At 45.0% G+C, this 19640-nt stretch overlaps 2 long non-coding RNA genes across 2 annotated transcripts; one reads left to right on the top strand and one right to left on the bottom strand.

The window, feature by feature from the left end:
* Positions 1 to 13257: 13257 nt before the first annotated feature.
* On the bottom strand, positions 13258 to 15113 carry LOC126989639 (uncharacterized). Its single transcript, XR_007743541.1, has 3 exons — positions 15018 to 15113; positions 14806 to 14949; positions 13258 to 13464 (listed from the first exon to the last, which is right to left on the bottom strand). It is a non-coding gene; the product is annotated as an uncharacterized LOC126989639 (long non-coding RNA).
* A 3185-nt stretch (positions 15114 to 18298) lies between these two features.
* On the top strand, positions 18299 to 19634 carry LOC126989638 (uncharacterized). Its single transcript, XR_007743540.1, has 3 exons — positions 18299 to 18468; positions 18587 to 18763; positions 19447 to 19634. It is a non-coding gene; the product is annotated as an uncharacterized LOC126989638 (long non-coding RNA).
* The last annotated feature ends 6 nt before the right edge of the window (positions 19635 to 19640 follow it).

Here is a 19640-nt window from a genome sequence, read left to right as displayed (position 1 = left end):
ACGGGCCCAGGGGTCCACGTCCACCCAACAGCTTCCTCTTCTGTACCTCCATTATAATAGCACGTTTCCGTCCAATGCTCATCCACCCATGCAATCAGCTGCCATGATGTTAATTACCTGCGTATTGTTTTTTCTCACTAGTCCAAATCATTACACCTATTTATGAGGCTTATTATCACATCCACCCACTAGCATCCCCTGATGTCCCTCCACTAGTGACTCCACCTTAGCAATGTCATTCCTTTCCTTTGTATAATCAACCAAGCCCTCATCTTATAATTCCACCTCCACACTTCATATGCATCCATTCCACCTAAAATTTATTTCCTAACCAAAAACTTTAATATTAAAGCCTAATAAAGTCACCTAATCCACATATTAGTCGATTCTGTTGATTTTTCGACCTCATTTGAAATACATATTAGTCGATTTCATGCTCCCCCACCCAAAAACTTCGTGTTCCCACAGGTCCCCAAGATCGTTTCGGGCAGGGGATAGGCATAACTTGAAAAGAGGCATAACTCGAAAAGTAGACATTTGCGACGGAAATGAGGTACAAAATCGTGGAATTCACTACATTTATCATCAGGAAAACATGAACCACGTCAAAAAATCGTTAGTTGGGTGAAACCGTAAGTTGTCCAAAACGATTTCCCACGGCTCCCCCAAGATCGTTAGGGGAAGTGAATTAGGCCTTTTTCTTTACTTTTCAGTTCTTGTGCCTTCATATTATGGTTGAAGGACACGTATTTCGTCCCTTAACTAAAATATAATTAAGGAATGAGTATTGAGTCGCCGCGCTGATCGGATGTGTTGCGCCTCGCTCGCGAAAGTGCTGCGTCGACATGGCTGGCCGAGCCAAGAGCTTGGGGGATTTGTTACGTTTGTGTGGATCTCGCAGGCGATAAGTGGATAGGATGTTGTCTGTGCCCTAAATGGTGTCATTGGAAGTGTGCTCATCTGTCTGGAATTAAGTCGGAGAACATACCTAAAATAAATTGGATTTGCAACCCATGCCTTCATAAAGCATCTCTGGCTACCAAAATCGTGGAAAAAAATGATGAATTCAAGCAAGAATTATCTAAGGAAATATTAGAAGTAAAACAAGAAGTTGAGTCACGAGCAGTGAGCGTGAAGGAGGAGCTGGGTGAGGTGGCTCATGAGGTGGCTGACGCATTGCAGCGGGCCGAGCATGCGGAGTCAGCAGGTGCAACTTGGGCTGAGGTCACCAAGCGCAAGAGGAAATTTAAGAAGAATATTCTGGTCATGAAGGCTTCTACACTGGAAAAGAAGGCAACAGAAATGAAGGATGCAGTCTCCCAGGCATTGAATGGCATTCAAATAACTGATTCAAGGTTCACTAATGGAGGAAATATTGTCATGAACTTTGATAATGAGAACACGAGGGCTGAGGCTGCTAAAAAACTGGAGTCTGTTGAGCAATTTAGCACCAAGAGTGTTGGAAAGATGAAACCAAAGATCATGATATGCAATGTGCATAAAGAGGAGACCAAGGAAAAGATAAAGGAGACCATCTTAGACCGCAATGAGTTCTTACACGCAATCGAGGGTGTTGTGGATAAGATTGAGCTGTTTTTTGGTAAGTTTGCAGCTGGCGGCACGATGCACTACATTCTGAGGTGTGATCCAAATGTAAGAGAGCTGATTCACGACAAGTTAAAATTAGAATGGGAAATATACACAGTGAGAGACAGATACCATGCAATTATATGCTATCATTGTCAGAGATACGGCCATCTTGAGGCTAACTGTACTGCCAAGACCAATGGAGACGCCCCAAATTGTTTCAAATGCGCTGGCAATTATAAATAACAGGAGTGCACCATGGCTGAGAAGAAATGCATAAACTGTGTGAGGTACAAGAAGCCTGAAATCAACCACTCAGCGAATGACCAGTGTTGTGTAGTTCTCCAGACTGAAATTGAGAGAATTCGTAATATGACCGATCATGGCTATTAATTAGTGTCTGTACTCAATGATAAATTGTGTGTGATAGATGTTCAGTGTGTGGGAAACAATCGTTTGATATTTAATTGTGATACTATAATGAAAATATTAGACATGAAAACTGAACTAATGGTTATATGCGGTATTATTCGTGAAAGAAATTAAAACACTCACTCACGCACTACGATGTTTGAGAATAAGTGCATCGAAGACTATTATTGAGGCTAATGTTGTAATTGTTGACGGCCCTCGTAGAGCGCTGCATCAGCGGCGAAGCAGGGCCTGAATCCTCATTAACGGTAAACGGTTAACGGTATCGCATCATTCCACCCCAGTTTTCCTCCCTCCCTCTTCCTCTCTCTATTATCCCTCATTCCTTAATAGCATGTCAGTTTTTGTATGGCAGTTTCAAATCACATTCTCCATTGCTGTGCTGCATTCCATGTCTACGCCTCTTATGCACATGACAGAGTTGGCAGGACAATACTGTTCCTTATTCCCCTCTTTACCTCCATGCTCACACTTCTTCCTTTCATAACTCTCCCCAATGCACCAACCACCTGTCTGCCCTTCACTGCTCTTTCCCTCACCTCACCTTTCATACTGCCATGCTTACATACATATTTAAACTCAGTCACCTCCTCCATTCTCTCTTCCCCTAACCTTATCCTACACTGTGTTGTACCCTCTGCTCTAACTGTGTACGGCTTTGCCAAATCAATGACCTGTTCCCTCGGCCTCTCAAATACCATAACCTTGCTCTTTCCAGCATTCACTCTCAGCTTCCTCCTCTCACACACCCTGTCAAACTCAAGCACTATCCTCTGCAGCGTCCCCTTATTCTCCGCCAGGAACACTGTATCATCAGCAAACAGTCCTGCCAGCCACCAATGACTCCTCCGTACCTCTCACTTTCAGCCTTGGACCAAGCTCTCCCAATCTGGCTTTCATTTCTCTCATATAACAGTTCATGTACACTTCAAAAAGCCATGGTGACATCACACACCCATGTCTCACTCAACTCACCTTTCACGCGTACAGAGGCACCCGCATCCATATAGAAGGATTGGATTCCCTCCAGCAAACGCCCTCCCACACCATATATCCTTAGAACATCCCACAGTCCCTTCCTGTCAGCCCTGTCATATGCCTTCTCTGGGTCCATGCAAGCATCAAACAGCTTCCTATCCTTCTCTCGGTACTTTTCAGCTAACATTTTGAGTGCAAATATTTGGTTCACACAACCCCTCCCTTTCCTAAAACCCCTTGTTCATTGCCTACATTTTTCTCAGTTATTTTCTTCATCCTCTTATTTAAAACCCTTCCATACACTTTTCCTGCCACACTGAGTAGACTTCTTCCCCTGTAACTATTACAATCACCTCTGCTTCCTCATCTTGAATGTATCTACGGTATTGGCATCCAAAACACGGCTCCCAAGCCTGTTCCATTCGTCCACCACTCTATTGGTGAACCAATTATTGCCTATGTCTTTGTTAAATCTGAATTTGTCTAACCTAAAACCATTGCTACGCGTCCTACCTGGCTCTTTTACTTTCAAAATCTTATTGACATCCCCTTTATTAAAGCCTTCATCCATTTATAGACTTCGATCAAGTCTCCTCGCAACCTTCGCCTTTCTAGAGAGTGTAGATTTAACTGCTTCAGCCTGTCTTCATAAGGCAAGTTTCTCACCCCCTGAATCATCTTTGTCATCCTCCTCTGTACAGATTCTAACATCTTGATATCCATTCTATAGTAGGGGGCCCAGAACTAAACTGCATAATCGATATGAGGTCTAACTAGTGCTAAGTAAAGTTTGAGGATGACTTCAGCACTCCTATTGCTTACGCTCCTTGAGATGAAACCAAGTACTCTGTTTGCCCGAGTTTTAGCCTGAATGCATTGAGCCCTAGGACGGAGGTCAGCGCTCACTAGTACTCCTAAGTCTCTCTGACGCCCAGACCTGCTTAGAGGAGTACCATTTAAGGAGTACTCTTGTTTTAGGGGTTATTCTTACCTACACTCAGAATGCTACACTTCCCGACATTGAATTCCATCTGCCACTTCCGCGCCCAATCATATAGTCTGTCAAGCTCGTCCCTGTCTAATTGGATTACTCAACCGATCTTGGTATCATCTGCGAACTTACTGACATCACTACTAATTCCTGTGTCCAAGTCATTGATGTAAATAATAAAAAGCATAGGACCCAGCACCGACCCTTGTGGGACGCCACTCGTAACACTGCCCCATTCAGATTTTTTACCATTGATTTGCACTCTCTGCTTCCTACCACTAGGCCACTCCCTGATCCAGTTCAAAACTTTCCCATCTATGCCGTGAGCCTGTAATTTTAGTAATAGCCGGTGATGGGGAACTTTGTCGAACGCTTTACTGAAGTCGAGATACAATCTGTCATAGTTTTCATCTCGGTCAACCGCCTCGATTACTTTAGTGTAGAAGGACAACAGGTTAGTACGGCAAGACCTACCCTTTGTGAATCCATGCTGTGAATCATGAATTAAATTATGCTTTTGTAGATGGTCCCGAATGCTCCCGGCTATAATTGACTCCAACATCTTTCCTACAACTGATGTTAAGCTAATTAGGCGATAATTTGAGGTGGCTGACTTGTCTCCCTTTTTGAAAATCGGCGTCACATTAGCTACTTTCCATTGATTGGGCACATACCCAGAATTTACCGACATCTAAAAGATATCGGTAAGCGGGCCACTGAGGACCTCCTTGCACTCTTTCAGCACCCTTGGGAATACTTCGGCTGGGCCCGGCGATTTGTTTTTCTTCAACCTACTAATCTCATCCTGGACTACTTGCCTAGTGATGATCACATCCCTCAACTTGTCGTTCTCTTCGCCCTCATATACCTGAACTCTCTCCGGCATGGATGTTAGATTTTCCTGCGTGAAAACTGAGAGGAAATAGTCATTCATCATTTGACTCATATCTTCTCCATTCCCAACGAACTCACCTATGTTTGGTTTCAACGGTCCAATTCTGTCCCTTGTTTTCGTTCTGAACAATTTGAAGAAGACCTTGGGATCGCTCTTGGCCTCGTTGGCGACCCTAATCTCATAATTTCTTTTTGCTAGGCGGGTGTTCTTCTTCACCGACCTGGTTAGCTCAACATACCTACCCCTGAGGTGGATTTCTCCGTTTTTTTTTATTTTCCTATAAATTCCTCTCTTCAAGCCTATCTCATGATTGAATCTGCGGGTCATCCATTTGGGGTCATTATTTTCCTTTCTACGTGCTGGGTAAGGGATATGCTGTCTCTGACCCTCTGCAATTACTCTAACTAAATTATTGTAGGTCATTTCTACATGGTTCCCCTGTCTTTCCGGTTCCAGCCCTGAGATCTGGCCCTCATCCAGCCCTAAGGTTCCCCAGTTAACCTCCTCAAGGTGTCTTCTGAGCCCCTCATAGTCAGCTCTTCTAGTCAGGCACCAACACAGGGTTGAGTTCATGGGTCACCGCCCAGTCGAATTTAAACCTAATTTCCTTGTGATCACTGCCACCTAATTCTCCCCCAACATCTATCTCGCTGATCATATTCTCGTTGTTAGTCGGGACTAAGTCTAATATGTTGTTACCTCTGGTGGGCTCAGTCACTGTTTGCTTGAGAAAATTATCATGTATTACTTTCAGGAAATCCTCATATTCTAGATCATCCACCACGCCTTCCCAGCCTATATTCCTGTAGTTAAGATTCCCCATTATGCAGACATTTTTGCTCCTGCTCGCCCTGCCTACCTCCTGGTATTTTGCTGAAATTTTCTTACCAAATTCCCGGTCCACTCTTCCTTTACTTTCCCTAACCAATCTTTTCACCACCATTTTACTCTCCCTGTACTTTCTCTCCCATCTCCCTCTCACCTCCCCCGTCACATTTCTCTCCAACATTTTCTTTTGGTTCCTTCTTTTCTCCTCAACTGCCTCCTTTACCTCATCCGTCCACCACGCACTCCCTTTCTTTCCTCTTCCACATGACCCATACCCGACTAGTACTTCCTCAGCTGCCCTGACCACTGAACTCTTAAACACCTCATAAGCCTCCTGCACTGTGTTCTTTCTGTGCTCTTGCTCTTCCAAGCATTTCCTCCACTCTCCTATACATCTCCCTGTGGCCACTGCATGTCACTTGCGAGTTCCTTCCTACCCTTTTCCCTCTTCCCACTCCCTCTGAGTCCTCATTTCTCCTTCATCCTAATTTTGGCTACCACCACAACCTTTGCATCCACTACATCCCGCCTCAGCCTCGTATCCACAGCTACATAATCTATTACACTCCTCATGTCACCCCTTGCCCATGAATACCTGTGAATTAGTTTGTGCTGAAAGAAGGTTTTTGCCAGGAACAGATCCCTCTCAGCACAAACATCCACAAGGCGTTGTCTATTCCCGTTCACTCCCTCCACACCCCACTTCCCAGCCACACCACCAATCTCCCTGTTTCCAACTTTTGCATTCATATCTCCTAACACAAGAATTCTTCTGTTACTTCAAAAGTTTATAAACACTGTCCGAAGTCCTCCACACACTCCTGCCTTTCCTTCCCTTACCCTTCACTGGCACACACACACACACACACACACACACACACACACACACACACACACACACACACACACACACACACACACACACACACACACACCTTACTGCCCCTATCTTCCCTGTCATCCACACCATCCTGGCACCGCACCACCCATGGCCATCCACACACCCACCCATGCACACCTTACTGCCCCTATCTTCCCTGTCATCCACACCATCCTGGCACCACACCACCCATGCCTGTGGTGATAGGAGTATAAAGAAAAATTGTCTTCTGATATGAATAGTCCACTGCAAAATAAAGGTCTTTCCTAGCATCTTCCACCTGGTTCTCTGTCCGGTGTTAGTGTGCTCCATCCTGCCTCAACAAAGGTTATAATTCCACCTCTCCACCTGGTTCTGTCAGGTGTTAGTGTGCTCCATCCTGCCTCAGCAAAGGTTATGATTCCACCTCTCCACCTGGTTCTCTGTCAGGTGTTAGTGTGCTCCATCCTGCCTCAGCAAAGGTTATAATTCCACCTCTCCACCTGGTTCTCTGTCCGGTGTTAGTGTGCTCCATTCTGCCTCAGCAAAGGTTATAATTCCACCCCTCCACCTGGTTCTCTGTCAGGTGTTAGTGTGATCCATCCTGCCTCAGCAAAGGTTATAATTCCACCTCTCCACCTGGTTCTCTGTCAGGTGTTAGTGTGCTCAATCCTGCCCCAACAAAGGTTATAATTCCACCTCTCCACCTGGTTCTCTGTCAGGTGTCAGTGTGCTCCATCCTGTCCAAACAAAGGTTATAATTCCACCTCTCCATCTGGTTATAATTCCACCCCTCCACCTGGTTCTCTGTCCGGTATTAGTGTGCTCCATCCTGCCCCAACAAAGGTTATAATTCAACCTCTCCACCTGGTTCTCTGTCTGGTGTTAGTGTGCTCCATCCTGACCCAGCAAAGGTTATAATTCCACTTCTCCACCTGGTTCACTGTCTGGTGTTAATGTGCTCCATCCTGCCCCAGCAAAGGTAATAATTCAACCTCTCCACCTGGTTCACTGTCTGGTGTTAGTGTGCTCCATCCTGCCCCAACAAGGTTCTACTTCCACCTCTCCACTTGGTTCTCTGTCTGGTGTTAGTGTGCTCCATCTTGCCCCAACAAAGGTTATAATTCCACCTCTCCACCTGGTTCTCTGTCAGGTTCAGTGTGCTCCATCCTGTGTCCTAGCAAAGGTTATAATTCCACCTCTCCACCTGGTTCTCTGTCAGGTTCAGTGTGCTCCATCCTGTGTCCCAGCAAAGGTTCTAATTCCACCTCTCCATCTGGTTCTCTGTCAGGTGTTAGTGTGCTCCATCCTGCCCCAACAAAGATAAGATAAGTTAAGATAAATTTATTGCCACATTGAATACGAAATACAACATGAATTTTTTTTGGCATTGAACTCATCCATTCACTAAAAATACATATTTTGCATTAAAGATCCTAAAAACAGAACATTATTCACAATATCATACCAGTCACTACCTTTATACACTTTACTAGGTTGTATTTATTTACACAGTTAAGTCCTTGGATGGTTTAACAGTTTTATACTCTTTGGAACAAAAGAATTTTTAAACCTACTTGTGTGTTGCATAGGGAGTGCTAATCTCCTGCCTGATCTAAGAAAGGTATAGTGACAGTTCAGTGGGTGATTTATTTTGTTCATAATCTTATCTACCTGTTTCATGACATTATTATTGTACAGTTCATCTAGTGGTACAGTTTTTGCTGGGAGTCTACTGGTGGTCTTTACAATCTTCTTCAGTTTATTCTTATCTTTACATATTTTTCCAAACCATAATGTAATTGTGAAGCACAGGATCGATTCTACTGTGGATTTGTTGAATAGTGATAATATTGTTTGGTCAATGTGAATGTTTTCCAGTACTCGTAAGAAATGAATACGCTGTTAACATTTCTTGTAGACTTGTTGTGTATTTGAGGACCCTGCTAGTTTGTCATCAATCATTATCCCAAGTACTTATATTCATGAACTCTTTCAACATGTTCATTAGCTATAACAATTGGGTGAGGTACATACTTATTTACTCTAAAATCTATTACCATTTATTCTGCTTTCTTTACGTTAAGGGTTAATAAATTATTGTTACACCAATCAAAAAGTTATTTATTTGACTCAAAAATTCCCCTGAATTATCATCTCTGATTTTACCTATAATTGCAGTATCGTCCGCATACTTTACAATCGAACAGCTGCAGAGGAAGTTTTTTTTTTCTTTTTTTTTTTTTTTTTTTTTACAGCAAAGGAGACAGCTCAAGGGCACAAAAAAGTAAACATTAATATAAAAAAAAAAGCCCGCTACTCGCTGCTCCTAAAAAGAATCCAAAGAGGTGGCCGAAAGATAAGTCAGTTTCGGGAGGAGAGGTGTCCTGATACCCTCCTCTTGAAAGAGTTCAAGTCGTAGGCAGGAGGAAATACAGATGAAGGAAGATTGTTCCAAAGTTTACCAGCGTGAGGGATGAAAGAGTGAAGATGCTGGTTAACTCTTGCATAAGGGGTTTGGACAGTATAGGGATGAGCATGAGTAGAAAGTCGTGTGCAGCGGGGCCGCGGGAGGGGAAGAGGCATGCAGTTAGCAAGTTCAGATGAGCAGTCAGCATGAAAATATCGATAGAAGGTAGAAAGAGCCAACATGGCGGCGGAAATTAAGAGGTAAAAGACTATCAGTAAGAGGAGGAGAGCTGATGAGACGAAGAGCCTTAGACTCCACTCTGTCCAGAAGAGCTGTGTGAGTGGAGCCCCCCCACACGTGAGATGCATACTCCATACGAGGGCGGACAAGACCCCTGTATATGGACAGCAACTGTGTGGGGAAGAACTGGCGGAGACGGTACAGAACGCCCAGCCTCGAGGAAGCTGATTTAGTAAGAGATGAGATATGAAGTTTCCAGTTGAGATTTTGAGTTAAGGATAGACCGAGGATGTTTAGTGTTGAGGAAGGTGATAGCTGGTTGTTGTCAAAGAATAGGGGATAGTTGTTTGGAAGATTGTGTCGAGTGGATAGGTGGAGAAACTGTGTTTTTGAGGCGTTGAAGGACACCAGGTTCTTCTTGCCCCAATCGGAAATAATAGTAAGGTCTGAGGCTAAGCGTTCTGCAGCCTCCAGCCTTGAGTCGTTAAGTTCCTGAAGGGTGGGTCTTCTATTAAAAGAAGTTGAATAATGCAGAGTGGAATCATCGGCGTAGGAATGGATAGGACAGTTCGTTTTGGAAAGAAGATCATCAATGAACAACAGAAAAAGAGTGGGAGATAGGACAGAACCCTGTGGGACACCACTGTTAATAGATTTAGGGGAAGAACAGTGACCGTCTACCACGGCAGAAATAGAACGGTCAGAAAGGAAACTGGAGATAAAGGTACAGAGAGAAGGATAGAAACCGTAGGAGGGTAGTTTAGAAAGCAAAGATTTGTGCCAGACCCTATCAAAAGCTTTTGATATGTCCAGCGCAATAGCAAAAGTTTCACCGAAACGGCTAAGAGAGGATGACCAAGAGTCAGTTAAGAAGTTGCTTTTACAGTTGTTTGTATAAAGGGTAAAAAGTAGCGGTGAAAGGACACACCCTTGTGGAGCCCCGTATTTGTGTGTACAGTGTCAGATTTAATATGTTTTATTTTGGTTTATTGAAGTCTTTGCGAAAGATAACTATAGATCCACAGTACTTGATTACTGTTGACATTCATCTCTAGTAATTTGTTAAGTAAAGTATGTGGCTGAATTGTATTGAAAGCGCTGATAAAATCTATAAATAGAATTCTAACCTGTGAATTTCGGGTTTCTAAATGTTCGTAAGTTTGGTGAAGTAGGGATAACCCAGCATCCTGAACACTCATACCTTGACAATAAGCAAATTGCAAAATATCTTTCAAGGGATCTATGCTTGAACAAATGTACTTCTTCACAATGTCCTCCAAACATTTCACTATAATTGATGTTAAGGCTACGGGTCAAAGATCATTAAACTCCCTCGGGTGGTTGTTTTTGGATACTGGAATAATCTCTGACATTTTCCACACATCCGGTACTGTACTCGGATCAAGTGAAGCCTGGAAAAGTTTACGCAGTGGATCAGCAAGCTGCTCGGCACAGGATTTTAGTAGTTTAGAACCAATTTTATTGGGTCCACTTGCTTTTCCACATCGTATGTTCATCGTATCATCGCGAGTTATAATTATTCGTTCTACATTGATGCCCCTAACCATTGACAAAATATTTTCACATTCAGCATTAAAATCGTGCACATCAAACCTAGCATAAAAGGAGTTCAAATCATTTCCATACTGTTGACTGTTTGGTGGGTCTATTAATGACCTTTTCTTTTTAGAGCCACTCAGTAGTTTTGCCCCTGTCCAAGCATCTTTTGATTTATTTGACTTAAATAAGTTTTCAATTTTAACTTTATATGACTGTTTAGCATCTAATATTTTCCTATTTAATTGGCTTTGTATCACTTTCCTTTGCATGCGGTCACCATTTACAAAAGTTCTTTTCTTTTCAATCAATAATGCTTTGATATCAGAATTTATCCAGGGTTTGTTATTTGGATAAATACTCATTTCCTTAGTTGAAACAATCATGTTGGTACAAAAGTTAGTATATGAATTTAAAACATCTACATTTACATCAACATCGTTGGACTCATTATACAACACATCCCAGTCCGTACAATCAAAACAGCCTTGAAGATTCGCCATGTGCTCATTCTATCAATCCTGCACCTTAATTTTCTCGCACGGTTTACATTTCAGAGTTTGCTTATATGTGGAAGCCAAAGACACCATTTTGTTGTCAGATTTACTTAATTTAGGCTTTTGATAAGAACGATAACCGTTCCTTACATTACAATACATTTTATCTAAGATATTATCATCTCTAGTGGGGCAAGTTACAGTTTGCTGATGCAAAGGTACATTTGGTTAGAAATTACAGTGGTTAAAATCACCCAACACACCATAATTCCTTCAGGATTTGCATTTTCATATCTATTAACACAATTTAGTAATAATTCACTTGCTATTACCTCAGTGGCATCAGTCGGGATGTATACAGTTATAATTAGTCACATTATTAAATTCACGTGGTAGGTAAAAAGGTCTACATGATATTACCAAATATTCCTGGTCGTCACAACAAAAACGTTCCTTTATGTTAACCTGAGTACTCCATCTCTCATTTATGCACACCGCCACCCCTCCTCCTTTCTGTTTCACCACGTCCTTCCTGTCTCCCTTGACTATCGAGAAACCATCAATATTTACTGTTCCGTCTACATCCTTGTCTTGAAGCCAGGTTTCGGTTAATGCTATGAAGCTACTCTCTCGGTAGTCCCTTATATATTTACAATTTGCTGCTAATTCATCTATTTTATTTCAAATTGATTGTACATTACCGAAAGTTACTGTAGGCAGTGGTGTCCTTATACCCCGATTCCTCAATCTCTCCCGCACTCCACCTCTCCACCTGGTTCTCTGTCTGGTGTTAGTGTGCTCCATCCTGCCCCTGCAAAGGTTCTAATTCCACCTCTCCACCTGATTCTCTGTCTGGTGTTAGTGTGCTCCATCCTGTCCCAGCAAATGTTATAATTCCACCTCTCCACATGGTTCTCTGGCTGGTGTTAGTGTGCTCCATCCTGCCCCAACAAAGTTTATAATTCCACTTCTCCACCTGGTTCTCTGTTTGGTGTTAGTGTGCTCCATCCTGCCCCAACAAAGGTTCTAATTCCACCTCCACCTGATTCTCTGTCTGGTGTTAGTGTGCTTCATCTTGCCCCAACGAATATTCTAATTCCACCTCTACACCTGGTTCTCTGTCAGGTGTTAGTGTGCTCCATCCTGCCCCTACAAAGGTTCTAATTCCACCTCTCCACCTAGTTCTCTGTCAAGTGTTAGTGTGCTAAACCCTGCCTCAACAAAGGTTCTAATTCCACCTCTCCACCTGGTTTTCTGTCTGGTGTTAGTTTGCTCCATCCTGCCCCGGTAAAGGTTTAAATTCCACCTCTCCATCTGGTTCTCTGTCTGGTGTTAGTGTGCTCCATCCTGCCCCGGCAAGGGTTATAATTCCATCTCTCCACCTGGTTCTCTGTCTGGTGTTAGTGTGCTCCATCCTGCCCCAACAAAGGTTATAATTCCACCTCTCCACCTGGTTCTCTGTCTGGTGTTAGTGTGCTCCATCCTGCCCCGGCAAAGGTTATAATTCCATTTGTCCACCTGGTTCTCTGTCCGGTGTTAGTGTGCTCCATCCTGCCCCGGCAAAGGTTATAATTCCACCTCTCCACCTGGTTCACTGTCTGGTGTTAGTGTGCTCCATCCTGCCCCAACAAAGATTATAATTCCATCTCTCCACTTGGTTCTCTGTCTGGTGTTAATGTGTTCCATCCTGCCCCGGCAAAGGTTATAATTCCATCTTTCCACCTGGTTCTCTGTCTGGTGTTAGTGTGCTCCATCCTGCCCCGGCAAAGATTATAATTCCACCTCTCCACCTGGTTCTCTGTCTGGTGTTAGTGTGCTCCATCCTGCCCCGGCAAAGGTTATAATTCCACCTCTCCACCTGGTTCTCTGTCTGGTGTTAGTGTGCTCCATCCTGCCCTGGCAAAGGTTATAATTCCATTTCTCCACCTGGTTCTCTGTCTGGTGTTAGTGTGCTCAATCCTGCCCCGGCAAAGGTTATAATTACATCTCTCCACTTGGTTCTCTGTCTGGTGTTAGTGTGCTCCATCCTGCCCCAACAAAAGTTATAATTCCATCTCTCCACTTGGTTCTCTGTCTGGTGTTAGTGTGCTCCATCCTGCCCCAACAAAAGTTATAATTCCATCTCTCCACCTGGTTCTCTGTCTGGTGTTAGTGTGCTCCATCCTGCCCCGGCAAAGGTTATAATTCCATCTCTCCACTTGGTTCTCTGTCTGGTGTTAATGTGTTCCATCCTGCCCCGGCAAAGGTTATAGTTCCACCTCTCCACCTAGTTCTGTCTGGTGTTAGTGTGCTCCATCCTGCCCCAGCAATGGTTATAATTCCACCTTTCCACCTGGTTCTCTATCTAGTGTTAGTGTGCTCCATCCCGCCCAGCAAAGGTTCTAATTCCACCTCTCCACCTGGTTCTGTCTGGTGTTAGTGTGCTCCATTCTGCCCCAGCAAAGGTTATAATTCCACCTCACCACCTGGTTCTCTGTCAGGTGTCAATGTGCTCCATCCGGTTATAATTCCATCTCTCCACTTGGTTCTCTGTCTGGTGTTAGTGTGCTCCATCCTGCCCCAGCAAAGGTTATAATTCCACCTCACCACCTGGTTCTCTGTCAGGTGTCAATGTGCTCCATCCCGCCCCAGCAAAGGTTCTAATTCCACATCTCCACCTGGTTCTCTGTCTGGTGTTAATGTGCTCCATCCTGCCCCAACAAAGGTTATAGTTCCACCTCTCCAATTGGTTCACTGTCTGGTGTTAGTGTGCTCCATCCTGCCCCAACAAAGGTTCTAATTCAACGTCTCCAATTGGTTCTCTGTCTGGTGTTAGTGTGCTCCATCCTGCCCCAGCAAAGGTTCTAATTCAACGTCTCCAATTGGTTCTCTGTCTGGTGTTAGTGTGCTCCATCCTGCCCCAGCAAAGGTTCTAATTCAACCTCTCCACTTGATTATCAGTCTGGTGTTAGTATGCTCCATCCTGCCCCAACAAAGGTTCTAATTCAACCTCTCCACTTGGTTCTCTGTCTGGTGTTAGTGTGCTCCATCCTGCCCCAGCAAAGGTTATAATTCCACCTCTCCACCTGGTTCTCTGTCTGGTGTTAGTGGACTCCATTCTGCCGCAGCAAAGGTTCGAATTACACATCTCCACCTGGTTCTCTGTCTGGTGTTAGTGTGCTCCATCCTGCCCCAGCAAAGGATCTAATTCCACCTCTCCACCTGGTTCACTGTCTGGTGTTAGTGTGCTCCATCCTGCCCCAGCAAAGGTTATAATTCCACCTCTCCACCTGGTTCTCTGTCTGGTGTTAGTGTGCTCCATCCTGCCCCAGCAAAGGTTATAATTCCACCTCTCCACCTGGTTCTCTGTCTGGTGTTAGTGTGCTCCATCCTGCCCCGGCAAAGGTTATAATTCCACCTCTCTACCTAGTTCTGTCTGGTGTTAGTGTGTTCCATCCAGCCCCAACGAAGGTTATAATTCCACCTCTCCACCTGGTTCTCTGTCTGGTGTTAGTGTGCTCCATCCTGCCCCGGCAAAGGTTATAATTCCACCTCTCCACCTGGTTCTCTGTCTGGTGTTAGTGTGCTCCATCCTGCCCCGGCAAAGGTTATAATTCCATCTCTCCACCTGGTTCTCTGTCTGGTGTTAGTGTGCTCCATCCTGCCCCGGCAAAGGTTATAATTCCACCTCTCCACCTGGTTCTCTGTCTGGTGTTAATGTGCTCCATCCTGCCCCGGCAAAGGTTATAATTCCACCTCTCCACCTGGTTCTCTGTCTGGTGTTAGTGTGCTCCATCCTGCCCCGGCAAAGGTTATAATTCCATCTCTCCACCTGGTTCTCTGTCTGGTGTTAGTGTGCTCCATCCTGCCCCAGCAATGGTTATAATTCCACCTTTCCACTTGGTTCTCTATCTAGTGTTAGTGTGCTCCATCCCGCCCCAGCAAAGGTTATAATTCCACCTTTCCACCTGGTTCTCTGTCTGGTGTTAGTGTGCTCCATCCTGCTCCGGCAAAGGTTATAATTCCACCTCTCCACTTGGTTCTCTGTCTGGTGTTAATGTGCTCCATCCTGCTCTGGCAAAGGTTATAATTCCACCTCTCCACCTGGTTCTCTGTCTGGTGTTAGTGTGCTCCATCCTGCCCCAGCAAAGGTTATAATTCCACCTCTCCACCTGGTTCTCTGTCTGGTGTTAGTGTGTTCCATCCTGCCCAACAAGGTTCTAATTCAAATTCCACTTGGTTCTCTGTCAGGTGTCAATGTGCTCCATCCTGCCCTAGCAAAGGTTTTAATTCAACCTCTCCACTTGGTTCTCTGTCTGGTGTTAGTGTGCTCCATCCTGCCCCAGCAAAGGATCTAATTCCACCTCTCCACCTGGTTCACTGTCTGGTGTTAGTGTGCTTCATCCTGCCCCAGCAAAGCTTCTAATTCAACCTCTCCACCTGGTTCTCTGTCTGGTGTTATTGTGCTCCATCCCGCCCCAGCAAAGGTTATAATTCCACCTCTCCACCTGATTCTCTGTCTGGTGTTAATATGCTCCATCCTGACCTAACAAAAGTTATAATTCCAACTCTCCACCTGGCTCTCTGTCTGATGTTGGTGTGCTCTATCCTGCCCCAGCAAAGGTTATAATTTCACCTCTCCACCTGGTTCTCTGTCTGGTGTTAATATGCTCCATCCTGACCTAACAAAAGTTATAATTCCACCTCTCCACCTGGTTCACTGTCTTGTGTTAGTGTGCTCCATCCTGCCCCAGCAAAGGTTATATAATTCCACCTCTCCACCTGGTTCTCTGTCTGGTGTTAGTGCGCTCCATCCTGCCTCAGCAAAGGTTATGATTCCACTTCTCCACCTGGTTCTCTGTCTGGTGTTAGTGTGCTCCATCCTGCCCCAACAAAGGTTCTAATTCCACCTCTCCACCTGGTTCTCTGTCTGGTGCTAGTGTGATCCATCCTGCCTCAGCAAAGGCTATAATTCCACTTCTCCACCTGGTTCTAACTGGTGTTAGTGTGCTCCATCCTGCCCCGTCAAAGGATCTAATCCACCTCTTCACCAGCAGGTGGAGAGGTGGAATTATAACCTTTGCTGGGACAGGATGGAGCACGCTACACCAGACCGCTAACCAGTTGGAGAGGTGGAATTTAACCTTACCAGGAACCAGGTGGATAACCTTTGCTGGGGCAGGATGGAGCACACTAACACCTGACAGAAAACCAGGTGGAGAAGTGGAATTATAACTTTTGCTGGGGCAGGATGGAGCACACAAACACCAGACAGAGAACCAGACGGAGAAGTGGAATTAGAGCCTTTACACCAGACAGAGAACCAGGTGGAGAGGTGGAATTAGAACCTTTGCTGGGGCAGGATGGAGCACCAGACAGAGAACCAGGTGGAGAGGTGGAATTAGAACCTTTGCTGGGGCAGGATGGAGCACACTAACACCAGACAGAGAACCAGGTGGAGAGGTGGAATTAGAACCTTTGCTGGGGCAGGATGGAGCACACTAACACCAAACAGAGAACCAGGGGGAGAGGTGGAATTAGAACCTTTGCTGGGGCAGGATGGAGCACACTAACACCAAACAGAGAACCAGGCGGAGAGGTGGAATTAGAACCTTTGCAGGGGCAGAATGGAGCACACTAACACCAGACAGAGAACCAGGTGGAGAGGTGGAATTATAACCTTTGCTAGGGCAGGATGGAGCACACTAACACCAGACAGAGAACCAGGTGGAGAGGTGGAGTTATAACCTTTGCTAGGGCAGGATGGAGCACACTAACACCAGACAGAGAACCAGGTGGAGAGGTGGAATTAGAACCTTTGCTGGGGCAGGATGGAGCACACTAACACCAGACAGAGAACCAGGTGGAGAGGTGGAGTTATAACCTTTGCTAGGGCAGGATGGAGCACACTAACACCAGACAGAGAACCAGGTGGAGAGGTGGAATTAGAGCATTAACCTGAACAGGGAGGAGTATACTAACATTACAGGAGAGTTAGAGCATCCTAGGAAAGGCCATAATACTGTAGTGGGCTGTTGATGGTTAACCTGTCCGCTTCGATTGACCGGGATTCGTCCTTCTCTGGTAGCCTGGTTAATAGTGGAGTGTTTCCCATGTGGTATTGGTGTGCTGGATATCCCGTGGATAATGGAGTGTTTCCCATGTGGCATTGGTGTGCTTGATATCCCCTCCCAAGGTGCAGCACTTTACATTTTTCTTCATTGAATTATAGCAGACACTGTTCCACTCCTGTAGCTTGGTGAGGTCTTCTGGTAGGAAATTCACAGTCAAGGGTTAAACATTGTTATATAATGCCTTTTTTTTTGCATGGGATGTGCATTAGTACTGTATAACCCTGATGTGAAATTTGTCATGTGTGAGAGGAATGAAAAGTTGTCATGTTTGGTTGTTGTTCAGCAGTACAGTGATCAGGATCCTCCAGCAGACCAAGCACTGGGGTGCTGGAGTGTATCTTTTTCTTTTTTTACAAGTCTTTGCCGAACTGAAGGGCTTGCTCAACAGTTATTTAGCAAGACTGAATTAGTTTCCATTCTTGTTTCCAGTGTATTCATGGACACATAAAGAGGTGAAGCTTGTGGTTGTTGCAGCGTCTTTTTCTTGTTTCCACAAACACTGTTTTCAACTTTCTTCTGCAGAGACTTCCAGCGCTGGGCCCGGCCGCTGCAAGCCTTGTTGGGTCAGTGTGTGGGAAGTCGCCAAGGTGGAGTTTGAGGCGCTCGGCCTCAACCATGAGGGTGCGCATGGAGTCATTGTCATGTTCCGTTGATAACCTCTTGATTGATTCATGTTGGTTGATGTCTCACTCTGATATTGCAGTAAATATTTAGTTGTCATTTTTCATCACTGTGCATGATCTGGATATTCCCAAAGTGTTCTTGAAGTGTACTGATTGAATGTTTTAACAAGAATATGAAAATTCACTCTTAGTTAGTAAGAAACTGTGTATGTGAGGTATTTGTTTCCATGTTATTATTTTTTTATTCTGATTATTTCCTCACTCTCAGGCTGTGTGAGCGGCAGGCTGGCCGTGAGCCTTCCAGGGAATGCTGGGCAGCCTGGTGCCCCGGCTGAAGGCAAGCGGCCACCCTTAGACACCCAAAGACTGGCTGACACAAGATCTTGTGCTGGTACTGGTGGCTGCCGTGGTGCGGACACAGGCTCAGAGCGCCCAGGTGGACCAAGGCTCTGATGCTGGTGAGTGTTGCTGCCAACAGATTACTGATAAGGGAACAGGCAGGGAATAGAAACAAAACAGACATGAAAGTTATAAGTGTGGCCAGTGTCGCCTCCTCTTATTTTTAATGTTTCCAAGGTTGCCACCTGCCTGGGAGCAGACTCACAGAGGCCAGCGCAGGGCAGCAGGACAGCAACCTCAGCAGTGATGAGGAGTCTCTCCATTAAGGCTGTCCCTCAAGGCACAGCAAGAGACCACCGTCGCCCTTGTCATTGGGAGCACCGAGATAATCCCGAGGAACACTTCAATGTCCAGGTGAGAGCCTTGAGCTTTTTGGGAAATTATCCTTAGGAAATCTTATGATCTAAAGCAGTGGTTCCCAACCTTTTTTTCAGGCGACCCCAATCATGCACCTCTAAACATGACCGCGACCCCACCAGTTTAGTTGTTTGTGTTTGTGCTATTATAACATTATATGTTATTGTGTTATCATAACATAATAACACCATGTTTAATATTTTGAGGTCTTGGCAACCCCAGGAAAATCACTTGGCTACCCCAGGGTTGGGAAAGGGGGATATAAGGCATATTTAACCTGTCCACTATGATGGGCACGGATTTGGCTTCACTGGTATCATGAAAACATGTACTTCCAGGTCTTTCTCTGGCCCTGTGGTGGATATATAGTGAAGTGTTTCCCATGTGGTATTGGTGTGCAGGAGTTTACATTTTTCTTCATTGAATTGTTTTGTTCCACTCCTGTAGCTTGATGAGGTCTTCTGATACGAAATCTGCAGTCAAGGGGTTGAAGATGTATATTTTTAATCAAAACTGTTATTGAAAATCCTCTTGCATTCTCAAAAAAGCAAAGTCAGCTCAAGATTTTCTCCAACAGACTCTGTTGTAAGTTCCTGTCCTTGTTAGTGACAGCTGGTGAGAGGCAACACTTGGGCAGGAGGTGAAGCTTGGGGTGATGATGATGATGATGATTGTTGCAGGTGTGATGATGTCAAGCCACCACAAGCCAGGAGGGAAGTGGCTGCTGGGGCCAAGACAGCAGGTGAAGCAGAACCCTTAAGCCTCAGCTCTTCACCCCTGGACGAAGGAGGTGTTTCTTGGCGGTCAAACTCGGGAGTCACCAGAAAAGACCTCGATAGATGATGCAAGTTTTGCTCGCTGGAGACCACAAGAG

The sequence above is a fragment of the Eriocheir sinensis genome, unplaced genomic scaffold, assembly GCF_024679095.1.
Source record: "Eriocheir sinensis breed Jianghai 21 unplaced genomic scaffold, ASM2467909v1 Scaffold1251, whole genome shotgun sequence".
NCBI lineage: Eukaryota > Metazoa > Arthropoda > Malacostraca > Decapoda > Varunidae > Eriocheir > Eriocheir sinensis.
Note: the sequence above shows the minus strand (reverse complement) of the source record. Positions and strands in the feature narration are given on the sequence as shown.